Genomic DNA, 22,022 nt, shown 5'->3' on the forward strand with positions numbered 1-22,022 from the left:
CTCTGAGTCATTGGCTGGCCTCATTTAGTAGGGAGTGAATATTCTTTGCCACCTGAGGGCCTGTGTGAAATGACTTTGCCCTTTGTTATGCAGGAGGTCCCAAGGTATGCTGAGAGGTTCAAAGCTGCTGAAGGAATTTGTTCCATTAATACTAATGGGAATTGGGCCTCTGAATATCCCAAGCAGCTTTGAACAGCTCTGGCATAATGGTCGCTCCTTTAGAAACCAGCCCACTGGCTGAAAAGCCATCACAAAGGGACTGTGGAGGAAGCCAACCTGTAATTGGCTGTCAGCATAGCTGAGTCATATGTACAGTGGCTCTGATCCACCGCTGGTGTACATCCTCAGCCTTGACTTCCATGCAACTATGCTCTGCTGACTTATGCTGGCTGAGAACCTGGCCCACTGTGCCCCTTTCCCACTGCATGGGCTACCAAGGCAGAGCAAAACAGGGGCAGCTAAGCAAAGGGGGCTTATCTGGGCATTCTGTGGGTTGAGGCTTGTGTCTTTTGTGAGAGATTTGTCCAATTGATCTGCTCTCCCCAGTCCACTCTCTGAAACAGAGGCTTTTGGTTTTCAGGGCAGTGCAAGATAGGTGCTCCAACTTTAGTGCTTCTAGCTTTCTCGTTGCGGCATCACAGCTGGCTTGGACACAGGGCTGACTCATTACTAATTAGAAATATTAAGGAGCAAGAAGTTGGATGCTTTTTGTATTGGAGTCAGAATTGACTCCACACATGAACTAATTCACCTGATGAATAACCACTCCCCTAACTGCAGCCTTCCCTCAAGGGGCTGGGTCAGCAGCTCCACTCTAACAATCCCCTCCCTCCCACACCACCTGGTACAATTTAGGTGCTGGGACGTGGTTGGTGCAAGCCTACCCATGGCTAAAGGCCTCTCCCCCAGCCTAAGGGGAGGAACCACTGGGTCCGGGACTCAACTGATTCTGGGGGACAACAAATGAGAAAACAGGAAGAGGCGTGAAGGTCAAAGGGCTAAACGAAGGGAACCTGCAGGGGACACCGAGCAGAGAACCCCGGACAGCACCCACTGCTCCTCAAAAGCAGCTAAGGAGTCAGCAGACGCAGCCCAGAGGAACTCTGCCTGGATATATGATCGGATAGAGGAGCGGAAATAGACCCCATAGTCGCAGATCACCTCCTCAGCCAACATCCGCTCCCTGGTGTTGTAAATGGACACCTTGGCCAAAGTGAGGAGGTTGACAAGGCGGTCCTGTGACTTTGTGGGCCCACAGGTGGAGTGTTCATTGATCAGAAGGTGTGGGGAGATGTGTAGCCAGAACCTCAGGAGGAGTTTCTGGATGAGCTGGAACAGGGGCTGCAGCCTGGCGCACTCCAGACATGTGCGCCAGGGTCTCCCTCATGCTGCAAAAGGGATAGGTGTTGGGATGAGGAGGTGAACCATGCCAGGTATGCGCCCGTGCTCACGGCTCCATGAAGCAGGCCGTGGAACTAAGGTGGAATACAGACTGACCCACACCACTTGGGGATAGGCAATGGGGTTGCTTCCACTGCAATCCTCTCCCTCAGCTAACTGTGGCAGCCAAGCTCCTTTATCCTAGTGAAGTCACTGCAGCTGAATTCCTGAGAGATCCTGCAGGGCCTATTTTTGGGCAAAGGTGTATTTATTTAAAAAAAAAATTATTGTGAATTTACAAAACTGGTCAGAATAATCAGCTGAGGCCTTGAGTTGTCAGTGGCTGTTCTATAGATAGCTACCAGGACTTGACAATACCTAGATCATGGCATGTTCTCAAAGACTGAACATCTACCTGTTTGGTTAAATGGGAAGCTGCTGTCAGAGTTCAGGGCAAGTGCACCTTTATTTCTCCTCCTGGTTCACCAAGGGCACCCATTCTAGGTTCCTAACTCCTTAGCCATCACCACTCTGGGACAGAAACCCACTTCTCTCTCCTTCCTGACCAGGGTTTTTCCAGGCCGCATAATTTCCTGCCTACACTGATATCCCCTGCAAGCTGGACTGCATAAGCTAGCCAGCATCCATGTTTGGCTTCCTCTTTGAAGGCTTATGAACAGCTTAATTACCAGCAGTTAAAGTTTATATCACAACTCTTTATAAGCAGGAACATTTATTCTTAAGGCAAAAGCATTAGAGAGCATTAAAAACAATAAACCTATACATATGCTAATAAGCTTACCAAAGATCATCCCAACTACAACAACGGCTCTTGTAGGAATCAGTCCTTCAAACCATACCAAGGAGTTTTTCTGTTACAAATTCATAGTGATATTTAGCTCAGACAAACCTACTGATGGTGGTACTATTTCTTGTATATAGCTTGGGCCTTTAATCTTCAGATTCTGGGTAATCAGATGGTAATCAGAGGAGATGCCCCTCCTCAAGGCATTGCTTCAAAAGATTGGGTGTTTGCAAATTCCAACTTCTGGTTACTCATTCGCCTCTCCATGGAGATTCCCCAGGCAAACCACTTGAAGCTGTTTGTCCAAAAGTCCATTTTTGTCTGGCCCACTGTTCATATAGTCCTTTTGCAGTTCACATCACTTCCCAGGGCTCACATCCCATCTCCCCCTAGGGAAGTTAATGAAGTCTGGGCTCACAGCAATACATAACATTTGCATTTAATACAATGGAATCCACTGATACTTGAACTTAATACAATACATTTTTTTCCCTGAGGCTATGGCAGGGAATTGACGTATCACAGCTATCATTTAACATTGACTTTTGAGCTGCTGCTTTCACTTCCTTGGAGCCTGAATCTCGTGTAGTGTGTATATTTGGGCTGGGGAGGGGAATGCATGTGTTTGGGAAGGAACTGGAAGGGACGTTCATGTGTGCTGGGAGGAGGTAAAGATGTGGGGGGTATGGGAAGTGACACCTAAGGGAAAGGTAGCTTCAGTGAAACATTCTGTTCTCCGAGCTATCCAACCTCTTTAGTCTGTTACCCCAGAAAGCACAAGCCTGCTGTCAGTACCCTAAGAAACCACATGAAAACCAGGTTCCATGCCTAGCTCTGATTCACCATGGGACCAGAGACAAGTCACTTAACCTACCTGGCTAATGACACAAACGTGCCTCAGTTCCAGGGATCTTACAATGATGAAGGATGGTCCAGGCCACTAGGCTAGTGCTTGAGAGTTTCAGGTTCTGCCACAGAGTTCCTGTATGACCTGGAGCAAGTCTTTTACGCCTGAATCCTCAAAAGTATTTAGGCACCTAACTCTCCTTGACGTCAATGGTAGTTAGTAGACTAAATACTTCTGAGGATCTGGGCTCTGGGGCATCAGTTCCCCATCTATAAAATGCCCAGCCTCACAGAGGTGTTATGAGGATAAATGCACTATGGATATGATGGTAATGAGGACCATGTCAGTACCTAAGCTTGGTTAGATAGTGACACTGTTTATACAAGAAAATCCTGCCCCTGCCATCAGGGGAGAGAAAGTAATGGACCATGTGTGCCCATTCCATAACTTTGGGAGGAGCTTGGTTACAATGGTGATGAGTGTGATGTAACAGGCTCCAATCCAGACCAATGAGCAGTTGTCATCCCTGCCAAACATGGGGTGCCCTACAATGCCTTGCTGAAGGAGTTCCCACCTGGGTCACTCACAAACAGCCTTCCAGCATGCAAACCACACCCTGAGTGTCTGTGTGTACTACAGCCTACCAGCCACACTTGGGTTACAGTCTAGTTCTCACCAGCCTGGGTTATGTTTCAGGGTGACCCCAGCACACACCAGTCTGATTTCCCCCCAGAAATGTCTGTCCTGTACCGCCCAGCCCTTCTGGACAATACAAGTTATATGAAGTCTGTTGTTTCTATAAAATATGCACACAACTTGTCTAGGAAACTACATGTGGGGTGACACTTCAATTTAAACACACTGGATTAGTTAAAACAAGTGTATTAACAGATTTGAAGTGAATACAAATAAGGCAAAGGTAGACAATGGTTACAAGAAAAATAGATTTTCGTTAATGTCCAACTTAACAAACTATATTGGATTCAAACAGTTTCTCACCACATATTTTCAGCAGTCTTACTGACCTAAGTGTGTAGGTCAGGACCTCTTTTCCAAGAATCCAACAAAAGCTTTGTTTGTTGCTACATGTGCAGCAAATGTTTTGGGCGGGGGAGGGTGCCTTGCGGTGTTTGTCCCTGGCAACATTTCTAGCTGGGCACCAGTGAACTAAAAGTCTATGTGGAAGGATGGTTTCTGCTGCTTTTTCCCTCATCTGTTTTGAGTTTTCATTGTTTCCCTTCCTACTTGACTCAGTTTACCGCTTAAATGCAAATTAAGCAAAGCACACATTCCTTTGTTTAGGAGACGCCTGTTTTGCCAATCTTAGTTTGAACAGGGCTGTGGAGATTGGAACATGTTAACATCATACAGGGAGATCTTATAACTTGATAAAATGTGTGGCAACATTGTATATGAGGACAATACTGGCCAGCAAATTATGAATTTTCAAACGATACCTTACAAGGTATACTTTGTACAAAGATTAATACAACAGTGTTGGGGTGTGAAAATAGGGGTGTATTCTGTCACTGTGGGTATCCTATAAGAACCCGGGTGCTAGATCATGGGCATTTTTGTTTTCAAAACTTGGTACCTGTCTTGCAGAGAGCCAGCCCAAGGCCTCTACACAAATTGCATCCTGTTTGGATGGCTTAAGTGAGCTTTCATTGGTGTATAACTCTCCACACAGGGCTAAAACTTACCCTGTAAGTGCAGTGCGCATCATAGGCCAAGGAGCCATCTTAAGTTCCGTGGTGTCCGTCACAAAAGGATTGGATCTGCTCCCCTGTCAGTCCCAGCCCATGCTCCACCTAGCAGGCCAGGGCTCTATTTGTGCATCACCCTAGGTCTCACTTGTTAACCATACCTGGCAGAGGGGCCCTGCAATTAGTACGTTAACATCTGCTAATGGTGCCAGCGGGGCAGGTCACCAATGGAGCTCTGTGGCTGATGCTGCTGGCTGGCTTTTACACTTTATGCTCTCAGTTGGCTCCTTTTCTTTGTGGGCTCAGCAGGAACCCAGCTCTTCTGAATTAGCTTCATTTTTTCCCTCACTGATTAATCCTTCAGCGTTTTCTAGGCCAACTGTCCTCCTTTGTTATCCTCATCTCTCCCATCTATCCCCTCCGCCTCCACCTCCTTTCCCACTCTTCCATTCCACTGCTCTCTCCCTTGGGTTGCCTGCCTGCTGCCCAGTTCTTTTGCCCCCCAGCAAAAACCAGCCATGGTCGGTGACAGGCCCTCCCACAGATACAGCGTGCTTGACAGCCAGGCCTGACTCAGCCAAGCCGTTTGTGCCAGTTTCTGCCCCTGTGTGTAAGGAAATTTGAGGGGCCTTGGCACCAAATGGCTAATGTCAGGACATAGGTTTTTAAGCTGCGACTTGACAAAGCTCTGGCTGGGATGATTTAGCTGAGGTTAGTCTGCTTTGAGCATGGGGTTGGGCTAGATGACTTCCTGAGGTCCCTTCCAACTCTAATCTTCTATGATTCTAAATGTCAGCTTCCTCTGCGAGGGGCAGGAAGCTTTTCCTCACCTTGCCTTCTGCTTGCACAGCTAAGATCATACCCAAATCAATCGGTCTCCGTGGAGGTCACCTGTAAACTACAACCTTCCCCAAAGGCCCTTCCCTCTTGTATTGTAGTGGCACCCATGATCCCCAGCTGAGACTGGGCCCTGGCTGCACTAGGCATGATCCATGCACTCTCTGCCCCAGGGAGCTTAGCCGAAATAGGAAAGACAAAATTCCTCCTCAGCAGAGGGCCTGAGGTGCAGGTAGATTTGAAGAGGAGCCGACTACCCTCTGCTCCAACTGAAGTGGCAGATGCTCAGCAGCTGTGACAATCAGGCCTGTAAATAACGTGCCTATGGTCAGCCAAGAAGTCAGTGGCAGTTAGGAACAGAACCCAGCCCCAGGCCTTAACCACCAGACCATCCTTCCTCTTTCTGGGGGTGCTGGACTGAGTGTTACACCTCCAAGAAACTGGGGGCGGGGAGGGGAATACTTTCTATAGGTCTCCTCCAGCAACTCCCGATGTAGCATTGCTGCGTCAGCACTTCCTGGGCTGTTAGTGTGTCCTTACGTGCTGCTGCAACACAAGTAAATAATAGAACTGCAATCATGGAGCAGGACCCCAATATGTTAGGTGCTACAGAAATATGCACCTTCTTTGACCCGTTCCTTTGTTGCTGGTTACAGTGGAAATTGTTTTCCTTAGGGGAATGAGTGAAAATGGGAGGAATGAATGCTCTCCTATTTAAACTCTTCTTTTTTTACTCTTTCTGGCCTTATCCTTCTCTGTTAGGGTGCTCAAGACGAAGTGCTGGAAGAAAAGAAGAGTAGGAAAATATTATAACTCCTGGAAGTGAGGCGTAGACAGCAAAGCCTTAGATGTGGTGTTCTGCACAGTGACGCGTCCCGCTCCACACGCTTTATGACTCGGCACAGCCAGAGCCACTGAAGCAGCAGTGCCTGTGGCGTGCTGTACATCGCTTTACTGAAATATATTGGGCACAAAGGACAGTGCGAGCAATGGGTCCCTGCAGCTGCAGTTCAGGTGTAAGCAGCACGAGTCCCATTAAAGTAAATGGGGGCTGTGTAATTAAGGCCTGGCATGACACTCTGAAAATGTAGGGCATAGATTCTGGGCTCTTATCTGACAATGCAAGGGAGGACAGGACAGAGCCTGTGGAGAGTTGATAATTCCAGTTGCTTGTGTTCTGGAGGCAAGGGCCATCAGAGCTGCTATCATGTGCTTTATCCTAGGCATGCAACACTGGAAGGGATGGAGGCTGGCAAACCAAATAGAGCAGCAATATATTGATGCCATACCAGGATTCGCAGGACAACTAGAGGTATAAAACATGCAACATCATGACTGTACCACACAGGAGGAAGCAGAGGACATTCAGAGGAACCAGATGTATGAACTGTTGTGTCCTCAATTACAGGGAACTACTTGTACCTCACTGTGGAATCTCAATGCTTTGGTCTAAGATCATGGACTCAGTCTGCACTGCCTGGTATTCCCACTGCATTGACTACATTCTCAAAGTCCTGACATAGCATGCATTTGGCTCAATGTGAAACCTGGGGAGGGGGGGGCAGGAGGGCAGAGGCTGGGCTCTTTTTATAAAGTAACTTTTTTATTGATGTGGATGTGATAGTAAATAAAGCACCACTGAGACAAAGGAGATGGGGGAAGTTATGGACTGAGTGCCAGATCGCCAGCTGGAATAGATCAGCATAGGGTCACTGAAATCAGTACACACCAGTAACAGATCTAACCCTATATCATGTATTTATATAAACTTCAGACATCTGGTACTAATTAGTTAGGATGCAGAGCCACAAATTTACTATAGCACTTAATGGCCCTAGTCGGAATCATGGCCCTAGTGTGCTAGGCACTGTCCAAACACTTAGCAAGAGAGAATTCCTGTTCCAAATAACTTAGTCTTCTGCGAGATAAGTTGCTGCAAGTGAGTGTGACAAAGAGTAGGGGGAAGGGAGGACAAGGCAATCCAATTAAAAAGTAACTGGTAAAATGCAGCAAGTCACTTCTCAGAAAACCTCTTCATACTCAGCAAGACATCTGGTGATGTCTCTCACTGACCAAGAGGTTCCACCAGGAACCACAGCTGTGAAGTTGGGTGATTGTGCTGTGATCCAGTGTTTGTGGGAACACCCACACCAGTGGGAGGGAAATGCATTTCTTTACTGGTGCTGCACTCTGATTGCTCAGGGCAGTGCCTAGGAGACAGAGCTTGGTGTGCAGAAGAACCAGAACCATGTTCTTCAGTACTCCACCGACTGGGGACATTCTTCCTACAGAACCAAAAATGGATGGACGGGGGAATCTGATGCTTCCTACAGATATTGGGAGAGCACATATGCCCCTTACTGTAAAAAACATAAGAGGTCAAATCTCTTTACTCTAAACCTTTGGGTATGTCTCAAGTCACTACAGAGATGTGAACAGCTCTTGGAGCACATGTCACTTCCCTGTTACTGGCATTCCCCTGAATTTAGGACCCTGATATTTTAGTTTGAAGGTTAGATAAAGACTTGGCAATGAGAGTTTGATTAAAATGAAGAGTAACGTTTTCAAAAACACTTGGGTGACTCAGGAACTCAAGTCCCATTGACTATTAGTAGAATGTGTGTATATGTGAGAATCTTAGCCAAAGCACACCTTTCCTGACCTCTAGCTCTTATCAGAAGATTTTTTTCCCCAAAGGTACAAAAGGGTGGTGAGGCACTCAATTCTCTTGTGTGCCTTGAAAATCTGCACCCTTCAGCCTCACGTTGAAAGCCTGATTCTTTGTTACGCTGCCCTTTGGAGAGTTTGTTACACCACTGCAGTGTGATTATAAAATATCACTATCGTGGCCAAAACACGACTTTAGCAAAGCTTTTGATACTGTCTCTCACAGTATTCTTATCAGCAAGTTAAAGTATGGGTTGGATGAATGGACTATAAAATGGATAGAGAACTGGCTAAAGCATAGGGCTCAACGAGTAGTGATCAATGGCTCCATGTCTAGCTGGCAACCGGTCACAAGCGGAGTTCCCCAGGGGTTGGTCCTGGGGCCGGTTTTGTTCAACATCTTTATTAATGATCTGGAGGATGAGGTAGATTGCACCCTCAGCAAGTTTGCGGACGACACTAAGCTGGGGGGAGTGGTAGATACCCTGCAAGGTAAGGATAGGATACAGAGTGACCTAAACAAACTGGAGGATTGGGCGAAAAGAAATCTAATGAGGTTCAACAAAGATAAGTGCAGAGTCCTCCACTTAGGAAGGAAGAATCCCATGCATAGCTATAGACTGGGGACCGACGAGCTGGGCAGCAGCTCTGCAGAAAAGGACGTGGGGGTAACAGTGGATAAAAAGCTGGATATGAGTCAGCAGTGTGCCCTGGTTGTCAAGAAGGCTAATAGCATATTGGACTGCATTAGGATGGGCATTGCCAGCAGGTCACGGGAAGTGATTATTCCCCTCTATTCGGCATTGGGAATATTGTGTCCAGTTTTGGGCCCCCCGGCTACAAAAAGGATGTGGACAAGTTGGAGAGAGTACAGCGGAGGGCAACAAAAATGATTAGGGGGCTGGAGCACAGGACTTATGAGGAGAGGCTGAGGGAACTGGGCTTGTTTAGTCTGCAAAAGAGAAGAATGAGGGGGATTTGATAGCAGCCTTTAACTACCTGAAAGGGGGTTCCAGGGAGGATGGGGCTAGGCTGTTCTTGGTGGTGGCAGATGACAGAACAAGGAGCAACGGTCTCAAGTTGCAGTTGGGGAGGTCTAGGTTGGACATTAGGAAAAAGTCTTTCACTAGGAAGGTGGTGAAGCACTGGAATGGGTTACCTAGGGAGGTGGTGGAATCTCCATCCATAGAGGTTTTTAAGCTGAGGCTTGACAAAGCCCTGGTTGGGATGATATAGCTGAGGTTAGTCCTGCTAGTCCTGGACTAGATGACCTCCTGAGGTCACTTCCAACTCTAATATTCTATGATTCTATGATAACACCAGGGATTGAATTTGGGACCTTGAGTGGCTACAGCTGGAGCCAAGGTTACCTACCTGCGGCTGTAATAAACTCTGATCTTGTGCATCAGGTATAGAGGGGAACCTGCCACACACTGACCAGTAGGCTGCACTACCAGTCTGATTTGATACATTTCACCATTTTGCATTTGTGTAACTGACTGTGCAAGGTGCAGGGCAGTGAGAAATCAGGCCCTTTGCTTTTAGTAGGAAATCCTTGATCTGATTTTTGTGGGATGGGGTAGGTTGTTTGTCTGGCAGAAAGCAGCTGGTCTTTTCCATGGAAAGCAGATTGCTGCATTGATGAATTCCCTTCGGGAACCGATTGGCTATTCATGCCCCATGGAAAAGATGGATGACTAACATTTATGTTTAGCCAGGATTTTGTATGGGGGTTTTAAATTGCTTCTATGGAACAGGATTCAGATTAATAGTGCCAAACATAACAAGGTTTCGCCTCACAAAGAGACTTGGTCCATTTTAACATACAGTAAGTTACTTAGATTGTAAACTCTTTAGAGCAGGGTCGGACTCTTCATCTGTGCAGCACCCAGTGCCCTGGTCCATGACTACGGCTCCTAGGCGCTACACAAATAAATCATTTACATAGGCAGTTTGGCAGTAATGGTCTGTACCCAATGCTGTTATGTCCTGGAGTTCAGATGGTCATAGGCTCTGAGAGTTCAAAGAATATACCTTGAGAATGGACAGATCTCGACTGTTTCCTTAGCAATGAGCAATGTGAGACTGGCAGAGTTGTAAGATGCCAATGTCTCTTGCAAGTCACCTTTTAAGTAAGGAACTGAGGCAACTCCAAGTCAGAGCAGATGTGGCTCTTGGTCCCATTCTATCAGAGGTCTGAGGCACTTAGCTGAAAGGTACTACCTCTGGCCTATGTAATTTTAGTGCTGGAGGCTCTTGCCGTGGGAGGGTACCCCTTGCCCCCCTGGGGTTTGTTTTTGCCCAGTTTGACCGTACCAATGGGGTGGTAGATGTAACTGGATTAAAGAGAACGTGGCAAGGACAATCCTGTGTTTGGATTAAAGCTGTTAAATTCCCCGTCCCTGATCAGCAAGCTCCTTTGTCCAGGAGAGCTCAGGATCCCAGCTCCTCGTGGCCACAATGTTTCTCTGGTTGCCATGGAAACGGGATGCCATTCGCACCAACTTGGTCCCCAAATGGCTGCTCTGCTGCTGTATTAATGGGAGTGTCACTCTGCGTTTGTTCAAAGCCTGGCTAGTTTGTTCCTTGTCTGTCTCCAGCAGCTGCCGAGTTCATTTTAGATTTTTTAGTAGCAATGACGGTGACCCAGAGCTTCAGCTTTGCTGGAAATGTCTTGGGCTGAGACTTTCAAAGATAACCAGGGGATGATGGTGCTCAAGTGTCGTTGCCATTAACGGGAGGCCACACAGTGCTTAATTTGTGCACCTCTAGGCTTGGCAGTTCATAGCCCCGGCACCTCATTCATTACAAATCAAGCACTGGAGGCATGTGGTGAAATCTCTTCCTCAGCTTGGAAAATCATAACCTTGCCATTGCCGCGTAGCTGTTACATTTGGAAACCTTCAAGGACTGGGCAAGCACAGCAGCAGTCCCCACTGGGGGTGTCGGTGTCTCCTCTGAACAGAAAAGGACATCAGTGACCAGCGATTCTTAAACCATTTGATGTTGTGGACCACTGCTTAAGCTAGGGCCCTTCTGTGGACAGACAGGTCTCTCACATTCCCTGTGGTTACTAGGGTACTTGGCTGCACTAAATTAAACACCAGGACAGTATTAAGGAAATACATTTTCTTTGATGTGATAACTGCAGTAGCTTGGATATTGCCGCATGGTTCACGAGAGGTTATTGTCAGGTATGAAATAGGAGCACAACTGGGTAATTAGAACCTAATTTTCTGCTCCATATTAGTTGCACTAGCCTCCCAAGACTAATCCTTCTGGGAATGATGGGGGGCAAAGTGGCAGCAGTGGTTGAATGGGGATGAAGAGCATGTTCAAAATTGCCCGGTGTGGTGGCTTTTAGCACCTGTTAGACGCCATCCCTGGCTTTAGTATTATCAAGCCCTGATTTCAAAGGTGGATCTCCAAACACTCTGCCTAACTCCATGTGTGTGTTTAAAGCAATGCTAGGGCCCTTCCAGGCCTACATGCTGTTCTGAGCCCCACTAGAGGCTCTAGACTTGATGTTTAGGGGCCCATAGTTGCAAATTGAGCTTCTCTATTGCTTTTTTCCCTCTAGCACACTAGTTATGTATGTCCAATATAACTGTCAGAAGCTATAACGTTACTGATCCTTTCACAGAGTGAAGAAGCTGCTGGGTGTGTCCTGGCACAGGTGTAGGCTCATGATATGAGTAACAGATGCTGTAAGAATTGTTCCAAACAGGGACATAACCCTGACCTCTTCTACATCACTTTATGCCTCTCGCCAAATTTGCTCCTGGCTGGCAGGTGCTCTTAAATGAGCTGTAAATTCAATGTGAAGGACAACTCTCAGCACAGGTGTCACACATGGGGTGGTGTAACAGAGCTAGATGAGGCCTGCTGTAAAGTGACCTTCCCTCCTGGTGCGAGTGACCATCTGGGCCTTAAGGGTATCCTAAGGGTCTTGAAAGCTGACTGCCCGGTTGATCTGTCAGAAGAGACTCTAAGGGAGAGGAGTACAGGCTGAGAGAGTGCCATTTATTCTAAGAGAGCTGTGGTACTTGGAGCAGGTGGGTTTTTAAACCTTTTCTCCTTTCCCCTTTTCTCTGGCTGGTTGGCTGCTTGCCCCATCGCTCGGTTACTCACTCCACTGCAACCTCTGGGATATCTTATGATATGATATAGCTGAGGTTAGTCCTGCTTTGAGCAGGGGGTTGGACTAGATGACCTCCTGAGGTCCCTTCCAACTCTAATATTCTATGATTCTATATCTTGAGGTCCCTTAACACAGCTCTCAGTAATTTCAGCTTTTAGTGGGGGAACCCCTCTGCTAGTGCAGGCTGTGCGGTCTTTTTCACTAGAGACACTGTCCCATAGCAAGGCTAATGCTTAGACCTGGTTAATAGTGATTTCAGCTCTATTGATCCACCACACGAGACTTTCACCTGAGTCTTAATCAGCTCCATCTTTACACAGTGGATAGAGGGAGGGTCAAATGGTGTCTGGGACCCTTAGGCAGAGCCCACACTATGTAGAAACACCTGTCCCCACCTCTTCATATTGCCCACTGGGTTTGGCACCCCTAACCTCTGCTTAGTGAGCATAGTTGAGTTGAGGGCAAACTCCTCAATCAGGGCATGGTAAAGCACAATTCCGCTCCCTTTGATTCACACAACAAGGATAACACGTTATTACTCTTGTGCCCAATAAAAAAGTAGCTTGCACTCCAACATCTGCCAAAAGTGATCATTTGGGCAAAGCAGCTCCATCATGCTGTGCACCTAAGCAGAATGGGTGTGTCTATGCAAGCAAGGCTGGTTCCTGATGTCTTCTTCCCTAGCTCATCACTAGCTGTCAGGGGAGAGCTCATTCAGACCCTGCTTACACATCTATGAAAAATCAAAAATGTTCAAACAATCTGAATATGTTCACAAACTTTTTGTATCCTTTTCAAAAAGCCAGTTTCCTCAAAGCTTTTTGATTTTAAAATAATTCAGCCACCTTCTGTGCTTAGCTTTCTGTATACTCAGTATATCTTTAATCTATGCACCCAACCCCGCGACACTCATGCAAAACTCAGGCACTCCTAGAGATCTGGGGCATGTGGTCATTGCACTGGGTATTTGTGATTTGCGTGCAACACATGTTGTTTAAGGAGCAGTTTTGCTCTGAAAAGTGCCTTTCTACAAAGTACACCAGGAGCTCCTGGTATATTGGTCTCAGTGATCCAAGATCAAATTTGCCTTCTTATGGGTAAAAACATTTTTCCCTAACTGCCACCCCTGCATACTCACCCTGAAAGTCTGAAAGTCAAATTGATCTTTGTGGCTTGTGAATCACCCCCAGTAATTCACTGCAGGGTGAATTTCTGCCTTTGTTACACCTGTGCATCACCATTGTTTCAGATACAATTAAGAGCCAAACTTAGCTCTGTAGCTAAGTTGTTAATAGTTTTGAGGATGATGCATAAGTCTGGATAGGCTTCTCTTCCCTTTGTCATGGCTATGACGTTGGCTAACAGGAGGAAGATTTGGAAAAAATCCTGTTACTCAAGTCAGCAGCTCTGACTCTGAATATGCACAAAGGTTATATCTCTTGAATAAGATGATGTCATTTTTAAGCAGTCATTTTTTCAGTGTGGCTACCCTCTTAGATAATGCTTAGAAAGTGAAATAGCAAGATAGAACACAGCCTCATGAAATGTCACTTGAAGGGAGAGCTAGCGGCAAATGGCAATTTGTGAATATTTCAGATATAAAGTGCAGCTTCATTTCACTCTATCTACTAACATTCATGCAAGCAAGTTTCTAGTCAGAATGGCTTATGAAAGCAAAAACATGAGTATGAAGAAATATCCGTGAGTGTATTTGCACTGGAAGTTCTTCATTATTTGCAGAATAGATTCAGTAGACAAATATGAAGCATACAGACAAAAGGAAATCTTCTTCTCTTTGGAACTCAGGTTATCCAGCTGGGTAGCAGAAATCATATAGTAGGGTCTTGGTGGTCAATCATATGGGTGAATTACAAGTAGCAAATATGCAGAGAAATTATTCACGAAACAATTCTAAGTAACATTTGTAAAGGCCAGGAGCTATTGGGGTAACTTGTGAAGAACTTTAAGTGTGTTATTTTGCAACAAAAATTCAGCTGGTGTCATTCAAGAGGTTGTAGGCGACAATGGCTGTGTATCCACAATTGATGATGTAGTCAGGAAGGAGGGTTGGCTTGCATTGCTGTGCCTATATGAACATGGTTGTTGCTGGTTTCCCCCATTAGCCCATCACTGAACGCCATATTGTATGTGCACCACATGATGCATGGCAGTAGAGTGAGGTGTCAGAGGGATAGGAAGGGAAAATTGTCATGTGATGTTCATGGAGCATCCTCCTACTAACTTCACCAAACAACATGTGGACAAGTATCCAACATGACAGTGATGACCCTATAAAACAAGGATGTTCTAACAGCAAGGTTGAGCTATACCCGCTAGGTAAGGAAAATATTCCTGTCTGCCTTCAAGATGGTAGAACGTTACACTCCAGGACAGTTCAGATCACTGTGATTCACTCCTCCTTTCACCTTCCATGGCCCATCTCTTCCTTGCTTCTCTTCTCCTAGCAGAAGGGGCAGGCTAGGAACAGGGTGAGCTTTGTCTAATTCTACTTCTAACGAGGGTGCAACAGTGGGGGTGGGGGGAAACCAGGGAGCCCAGGCCCATTTCTTGGCCATAGATGCCACTGCAAATTCAGTCTTGTCTGGTCTCTCGGGGGGCGGGGAGGGGGGTGAGGTGAGGAGGTCCTGGGATGGGAGCAGCAGTCTGGCCCTCCTGGTCTCTCTGGTGCAGGACAGCAGAAAGAGCCCCTGGGGTGGGAAGCAGCAGTTCCTCCTGGGGCTCTGTCCCACAGCCTGGCTCCCTGCATCCCAGAACCCAGGCTGCCCTTTCCTCACACTGCCTCCTCCACTTCTTCTACTTCTAGGCCTGCTCTGTAAGGGAAGATGGTGGCTTGGTGAGGACATGGCAGGTAACCTGGGCCCTATCCTTAGGAAAATTCTGACCATGGTGTGATTCCCTGCCTTATACACCAACACCCTATTGATTAAAATTGATTATGCCTAAATTGGGTTGGCTTGAGACTGTTTCCCAACTTTAACCCTCAACACTAGTGTTCCAGGCTGGGCACGGGCCCAAGACATCTTATGGTCACTTCTGGGTCTTAGGGATTGGGACCTAGAGACTCTGGGTATTTAACAAGGCTCAGGAAGCTGCAGGAGCAGTGCCTCAGACAAGAAAGTAATATCTCTATTCGGCATTGGTGAGGCCGCATTTAGAATATTGTCCAGTTTTGGGCCCCCCACTACAAAAAGGATGTGGACAAGTTGGAGAGAGTGCAGCGGAGGGCAACAAAAATGATTAGGGGGCTGGAGCACAGGACTTATGAGGAGAGGCTGAGGGAACTGGGCTTGTTTAGTCTGCAAAAGAGAAGAGTGAGGGGGGATTTGATAGCAGCCTTTAACTACCTGAAAGGGGGTTCCAGGGAGGATGGGGCTAGGCTGTTCTCGGTGGTGGCAGATGACAGAACAAGGAGCAACGGTCTCAAGTTGCAGGGTGGGAGGTCTAGGTTGGACATTAGGAAAAAGTTTTTTACTAGGAGGGTGGTGAAGCACTGGAATAGGTTACCTAGGGAGGTGGTGGAATCTCCATCCTTAGAGGTTTTTAAGCTGAGGCTTGACAAAGCCCTGGTTGGGATGATATAGCTGAGGTTAGTCCTGCTTTGAGCAGGGGGTTGGACTAGATGACCTCCTGAGGTCCCTTCCAACTCTAATCTATGATTCTATGATCTCCTAATTACAATGGAGGAATATGTGAATATAATCCCCTGCGGAGGGGGGTTTGATTTTTAAAAAAAGTTTTTAGCCAAGCAAGAATCTTGTGACATAGGGAAAAAAAATAGTGTCATGAATAGGAAGAAATATGAAAAACTCCCAAGAAAAAGGACTATGCATGGAAGAAGCGTATTTAATGGTGGCGGGTCTGTGGCACACACTGAAAAGAGTTACAGAATCCTGCAAACAGATGAAAGTACAGAATAGGCTGTGGCCAATGGCTAAGGGCCTGTCTATACAAGCTACAGCTGTGTTGCTGTTGCACTTCAGTGTAGATCAGGGGTCCCCAGACTATGGCCTGCTGGCCACATCTGACACATGACTGGCTCGCTCCCCCCGCCCGGTCCTATCCCTCTCCCATGTGGGCCCAGCGTACCGTTCCCAACCCTAAGCAGTTGCTCCCCCCTCCCGGACCCGCCCTTCTCCCACCTGGGCCTAGCGGCACCTTGGCCAGAGCTGCGCCACTTCTGGCCCCAAGCAGAGCCGTGCAGCAGCCACACACCCCTCCCAGCCCTGCCCCTTCCCCTTGCTCCCTCCCATGTGATGTGGGCCCAGCTGCTCAGGCCCACCATAAGAGCATGACTGAGTGGTGTGGTCCTTGCAGCTGAAAGTTTGGGGATCGCTGGTGTAGATGCTATCTACAACAATGGGAGGGGTTCTTTGGTTGGCACCGGCAAGCCATCTCCTTGAGAGGCAGAATTGGTCCATCGACCTAGCGTTGTCTACATGAGGACTTAGGTCATCTTAACTACGTTGCTCAGAGATGTGGATTTTTCACACTCCTGAGAGGCCACCCAGCTACATCAAACTTTCTAGTGTAGACCAGCCCTAAGTGACAGCCACAGTATTTGCTCTTGGTAAAAACCAATCACTGTGCTGTGACAGCGGGGAAACTAAAAGCAATACGGAATATGCAGTTATGGGAAGACAAAATGCATAATATGTCCAAGAACATAAAATGCAGTCGCATTGTAGAGACATTAAGGAAATATAAGAGCCCTGTACTATTGTGGAGTTGTCCCATCTTTTCCTTTGGCTAGTCTGATTTTGGCATTCCCTCTCCTGTCATCCTGCTTGCTAAAATCCCGGTCACTGATGATATTCATGATTATGGACCCTCAAATCATTTGTTAAAAGGCTTGTGTTAAGTCGTGGAATGTGCTGGATGCCACTCCCCACTGAGATGCATGAAAATGTGTAAGTTTTTGTGTTAGGAAAAAAGGTTGTCTACACTAGCACTCATGCTGGCAAAACTTTTGTCACTTAGGGGGTGTGAAACCCCCCCCACCGCTGAGCGACTTAAGTTTTGCCAGCATAAGCACTTGTGTGGACTGTGTGACACACTTAAATTGCTCACAGCCAAACTGCAGTTTCACTCAATCTGCAACATACAAAGGAAAGCCACAGGAGTGTCAAAGAAGAAGGTATGAGTAAAATGAATTGAATTAAAAGCTAATTTAAAAGACCCTTGCTATTGGCACATGACCTATTAAGGGAGACCCCCATGAATGTCCTTTGCGCGTCTCCATTTAGAGCTATGACCTGGCAACAAAGAAAGATAGCCAGGCTCTAACATTTTCACATGCAAGAAAATTAATGTGTGTTAATTAAAAAAATGTGGTAAATAATCAAATAAGTGGTTAAATCAAATAAATACAATTAGGAAATATCCAGCTGTCGCTTAGTTTTAAGATATTGTTATGGTACAAGTATTGATTGTAGTAATGATTTCACTGCATTTTATAATAAGTTTTATGTTAAAGGATTGGCTAAAGAAACCAAAGAAGAAAACAAGCATTGGAACACAGTTTTACTTCATCATGTAAAGTAAGTGACATCTTGAAAATCATTTATATCTCCAAGAGTGTTGGTGAACAGTTGGGGGTACCATTAAAAGCAACTAAATATCAAGGCCCTAAAACTGAGTCAGCCAGCAAAGTGCATTAAACAGGAGAAGTTCTAATGAAGTTTTTGTTCACAAACAAAACTGGACTTTGAAGGAAAAACCCATCTTTAATGAAAAGTCTTTGACCTTAAAGAAACAAGTTTTTCCATAACTCCCGCTCCCCTTTCTAATAGATTAAGGGTAGCACAGAATTGCATATACTGAGTCATAACATTGCAATTTAAAATGAAAACTTGATAATGGTAAGATTAAGAGCTTTGATAGCTGTATCTCTAATGTTTCGTAATGATGTAGTATAGTAAATGAGTATAGATAAGGCCACACTTGCTGGCATAAATGTGGCTTTGCCCATTCTTCTTTTACATAGAATTGCTCATCTGTTTAAAATGTTGTTACCTTTATTCTGTCAGTAACGTGTTGGAAGATGTAAGTAAAAGATCCACAAACATGTAATGGTAGACAAAACCCTTCTTTTCCTGGGAAGACCCAGGGTGAGGTGACACACAAACGACTTGACCCAGAAACTGCAAACCCATCAGGAAAAATACAGAAGTTGAGTAACTGAAGCTTGCTCATGCATAATGAACAGGTTACCTGAAATCCAAAAGGTTGATGTGCTAAAAGGCGATTGGATAAAGATGACTTAATCTGTAATATAGAAATGTATAAAAGACCTAAGTGAACATGGGCTCCAACTGGAGAAACACCAGACCAGAAATTGAAGAACAGGACTGAAGGACCAGACCATGAGATCAGAGAAGGTGGCAACTATCATGAAAGGAGGAAGAACTTCCCAGTGTCCCACAAAGTAGTAACTTGGGCCCATTTACCAATTCTTTCTTGTGGGTTACACTTATGCCAGACAAATATGTCCGAACACTATGTAACAATAATTCTGTCTGAAATGGTATAAATAAGGGTGAAAATTGATTAAGCTTGAATTGGATGGACTTGTGACTCAGTTTCCCAATTTTTAACCCTCAAAACACCCCGTCTCCACTGCTTCCACCACAAAAAGGAAAACCTGAGCTGTTCTCAGTACAAAGTAAAAACTGTTGATTCTGTCTAAGGTACCAGAAACCCAACGTCCAGCTCTAGGAACTGACCCTGCTCTGCCATAAACTCCCTATATGATCTTGGTCAAGTCACTTAGTTGCTTGGTGCCTCAGTTTCCCTGTTCCCCATCTGTAACGTTCCCTACCTCGTAGGGGTGTCTGTGAGGAGAAGCTGGCTAAGGGGCATGGGAGGATGGTCTTGTGGTTAATGTATTGATCTATTGCTTAGGAGATCTGAACTTCCTTCCTGTGTGAGGTAAAGCCTGTAATTTTAGTCTGTGCCTCCACTTCCCATATGCAAAATAGGGATAACAATGCCAACTCACCTCCCAGGATGTTTGAGAGAGTACCGCTGGTCAAAACTCAGGATTTCCACTTTGCTTTGAGACTTTGACATTTGTTTCAGTCCAGATAAGACTAACAAATATCTTCAGACTTTCCTGCAACCTGGAAAACTTCAGTTTTGGGAAACTTCCATTTTTGGAATTCCAAAAATGTATTTTGACTTTTGTCGTTCCATATTTGTCTTTCCATAACATGTGCATCACTGCTATATCATGAGACCTACTAGTTGAAATAGTCTTATTTTATCTTATCATGAAAGGCAGCTGCTACTTAGCAGTAGTTGAAACCGCTTTATCTTCTTTTCTAGCTCAAATTGTCATTCTGAAATAATTCTTTCCTGTGGGAAGACTAGTTACAGCCACACGGTTTTGAAGAAATACTTCTGACCAGCTCTGGTTGTGAGTTTAAATTCAGTCATGTTTTTGCAATGGGCTCAGATACTATGGTGATGAGTACTCTGGAGAGCCAAAGGGCTGTGATTCACCAATGGCTGAAACACCAGCTGCTGCTGCCTTTATTTCATAACTTCAAAGGCTTAAAATATCTTTTTGATATGATTTTTCATATTAAAATTTCAGAACCCTACATGTATGGGGGGGTGGTTTTTTGTACCCCCCAAGCGATGTGTTGGACAACGAATATGGTCACGTATACCTGATCACAGGCCCCATCCAGAACCTTCATCCTTTATTCATGTTCAGCTGCTTTCATCTTTCTTGTCTCTCTCTCTTGCTTGGGTGGATATTGGTACTGTCTGTTGCTGGAGCAAAAAGAGAAGCTAGAAGGGAAAGAATTTAGATCAGGAACATAGAAGAATGCTCAGCAAGCTGGATGCTTAGCTCCTTTTGAGTCTGCAAAACTGGGCTGGGAATAAACCGAGAGCTGGGTTCAGAAGGTTTCAGCATTTCCTAGCTTGGCCAGAAACTAAAGAGGGGAACCAACCAACCACCCAGACTGACACACCTCCAGGCTTGGAGTAGTTTGAAGTCCAAATCTAGCTCCACATACAAACTGGTGGGAGTCATCAACCTTGCAAAGCCCAGGAGCCTGTGTTTTGGGATGTTTGTAATTTTGGATTTAATATGATGTCTTGGGCCTGTCTCCTTGGATGGGTGCATGAGCGTGTGTGTTTGCATGCATGCTTGTGTATCTATGGAGTAGAAGCAGGACTGCTCTCAGCTGTGTCATAGACTCTGTACCACTAAATTAGTGCTAACCGGGATTTCCTGTGGGATGTTCCAAGTGGCCCTAGAGTGCAGCCAAGTGACAGCCACTGATCAGCGCTCTCAAGTCCATTTCCCCTACAGCAGAACACAAACATGCATCTCACAGGGGAACAGAAGAGGAAAATAAATGGTTCAAAGTGAAGACCCACTCCACCTCTTAAAACAAGCCTGCATGACAAGGGCTAATTCCTCCTATGCTGTACACCTCCTGTGTCTCTGCTATGTCCAGTGGGGCTGAGCCTGGGCACAATTTCGCTTCTGTCTTCAGAAGCTTCTGATGGCTGGTGCCTAAGCCTGCCAGAGTGTGTTCACACCTGGTGTGACGGTGACACTGTAGAGTGGCTGTGAATGTGTCAAACTGACTTCACACACAAGCACAGCCGCTGGTGGTGGAAAAGCCCTAATTTAGGTCACCTTGTGCATCTCCCCTGGCTGGCGCAGGACTGTTCCCTCGGGGATATCCCACAGCACTTGACCATTCATTCAGTTTTAATTCACAAGGAATAAATCTATATGAAGACTTTACAATTAATTTTTTGCTTTCTTTAGTCCTTTTTGAGCCATTTTTAACCTCAGACTAATTCAGCTGGAAATGTTAATAACCAAATAAGGACACCATCTCTTTGTAATGAAGTGAAAAGGCCACTTCTGTTCAAATCACACAACTCTTTCATTTTGTTCTCATCTAGGAACATCTCTTCTCTTTAATTATTCAGCTTGCTTTTATATTCCTCTACATCCATTCCCTGTTCTCTTGCCTTTCAGTCTCTCTGCTGTCTAATCTCTGACACATCCCCCATTACACACACACACACTGGCGTGACTGCCTGACCTGTGTCTCAGCTCATCCTTCAATCACCGAGCTGGTGAGCGTGGGTTTGGGGGTCTTAGAGCTGATTTGGAAAACTTCAGCTGGTGAATCGATAGTTTCCTCTGTGGATTTCCAGTTGTGCTGGGTTGTTTGAGACTCTTTGGGTGTACTGCAATAACTGAGAGTTGGGGAGTAGAGTGGATAAGTCTGGGTAATCCACCACGTGGGGATGTCTCTATTCATTATAGCCATTTATGAATGTTAAGGGTCAGAACCTGGTACGCCTTGCCTGAGGGCCCAAGAGGAAGCTGGGACAGCGTGTGCAGGCTCCAGGTCGAGAGGCAGCCAGAATCCCTCTGTGCACTTTTTGGTGCAAGATCCGTGGGGACCGCAACACTTAGGACAGCTCTATGAGTCCCAACGCAGCTGGGGCAGGCACATGGCAGTCCTCCCATCCTCAAGCTCCAGATGGTACTGTGGGGAGTATACCTAAACTAAACTCTTTATTACGAGAACTATTTACAGGGGTGCTGCCATTGCAGCCAGCATTCCAGCCATGTGTACA

At 46.0% G+C, this 22,022-nt stretch overlaps 1 long non-coding RNA gene across 3 annotated transcripts in view; it reads left to right on the forward strand.

Annotated features, from left to right (window-relative positions):
* LOC137153286 (uncharacterized) overlaps positions 1–18,950 on the forward strand; it is a 33,870-nt gene extending 14,920 nt beyond the window's left edge. For 2 of the 3 annotated variants that reach the window (XR_010919749.1, XR_010919751.1), the window contains 2 exons: positions 17,878–17,941; positions 18,431–18,950. This is a non-coding gene — a long non-coding RNA (uncharacterized lncRNA). Of the gene's footprint in view, positions 1–6,798; positions 6,888–17,877; positions 17,942–18,430 lie in introns of all 3 variants that reach the window. The other variant, XR_010919750.1, reaches the window with a different exon arrangement.
* The last annotated feature ends 3,072 nt before the right edge of the window (positions 18,951–22,022 follow it).

This window comes from Emydura macquarii, unplaced genomic scaffold, assembly GCF_026122565.2.
Source record: "Emydura macquarii macquarii isolate MOO-44397 ecotype Brisbane River unplaced genomic scaffold, CSIRO-AGI_Emac_v2 contig_1253, whole genome shotgun sequence".
Classification (NCBI taxonomy): Eukaryota; Metazoa; Chordata; order Testudines; family Chelidae; genus Emydura; species Emydura macquarii.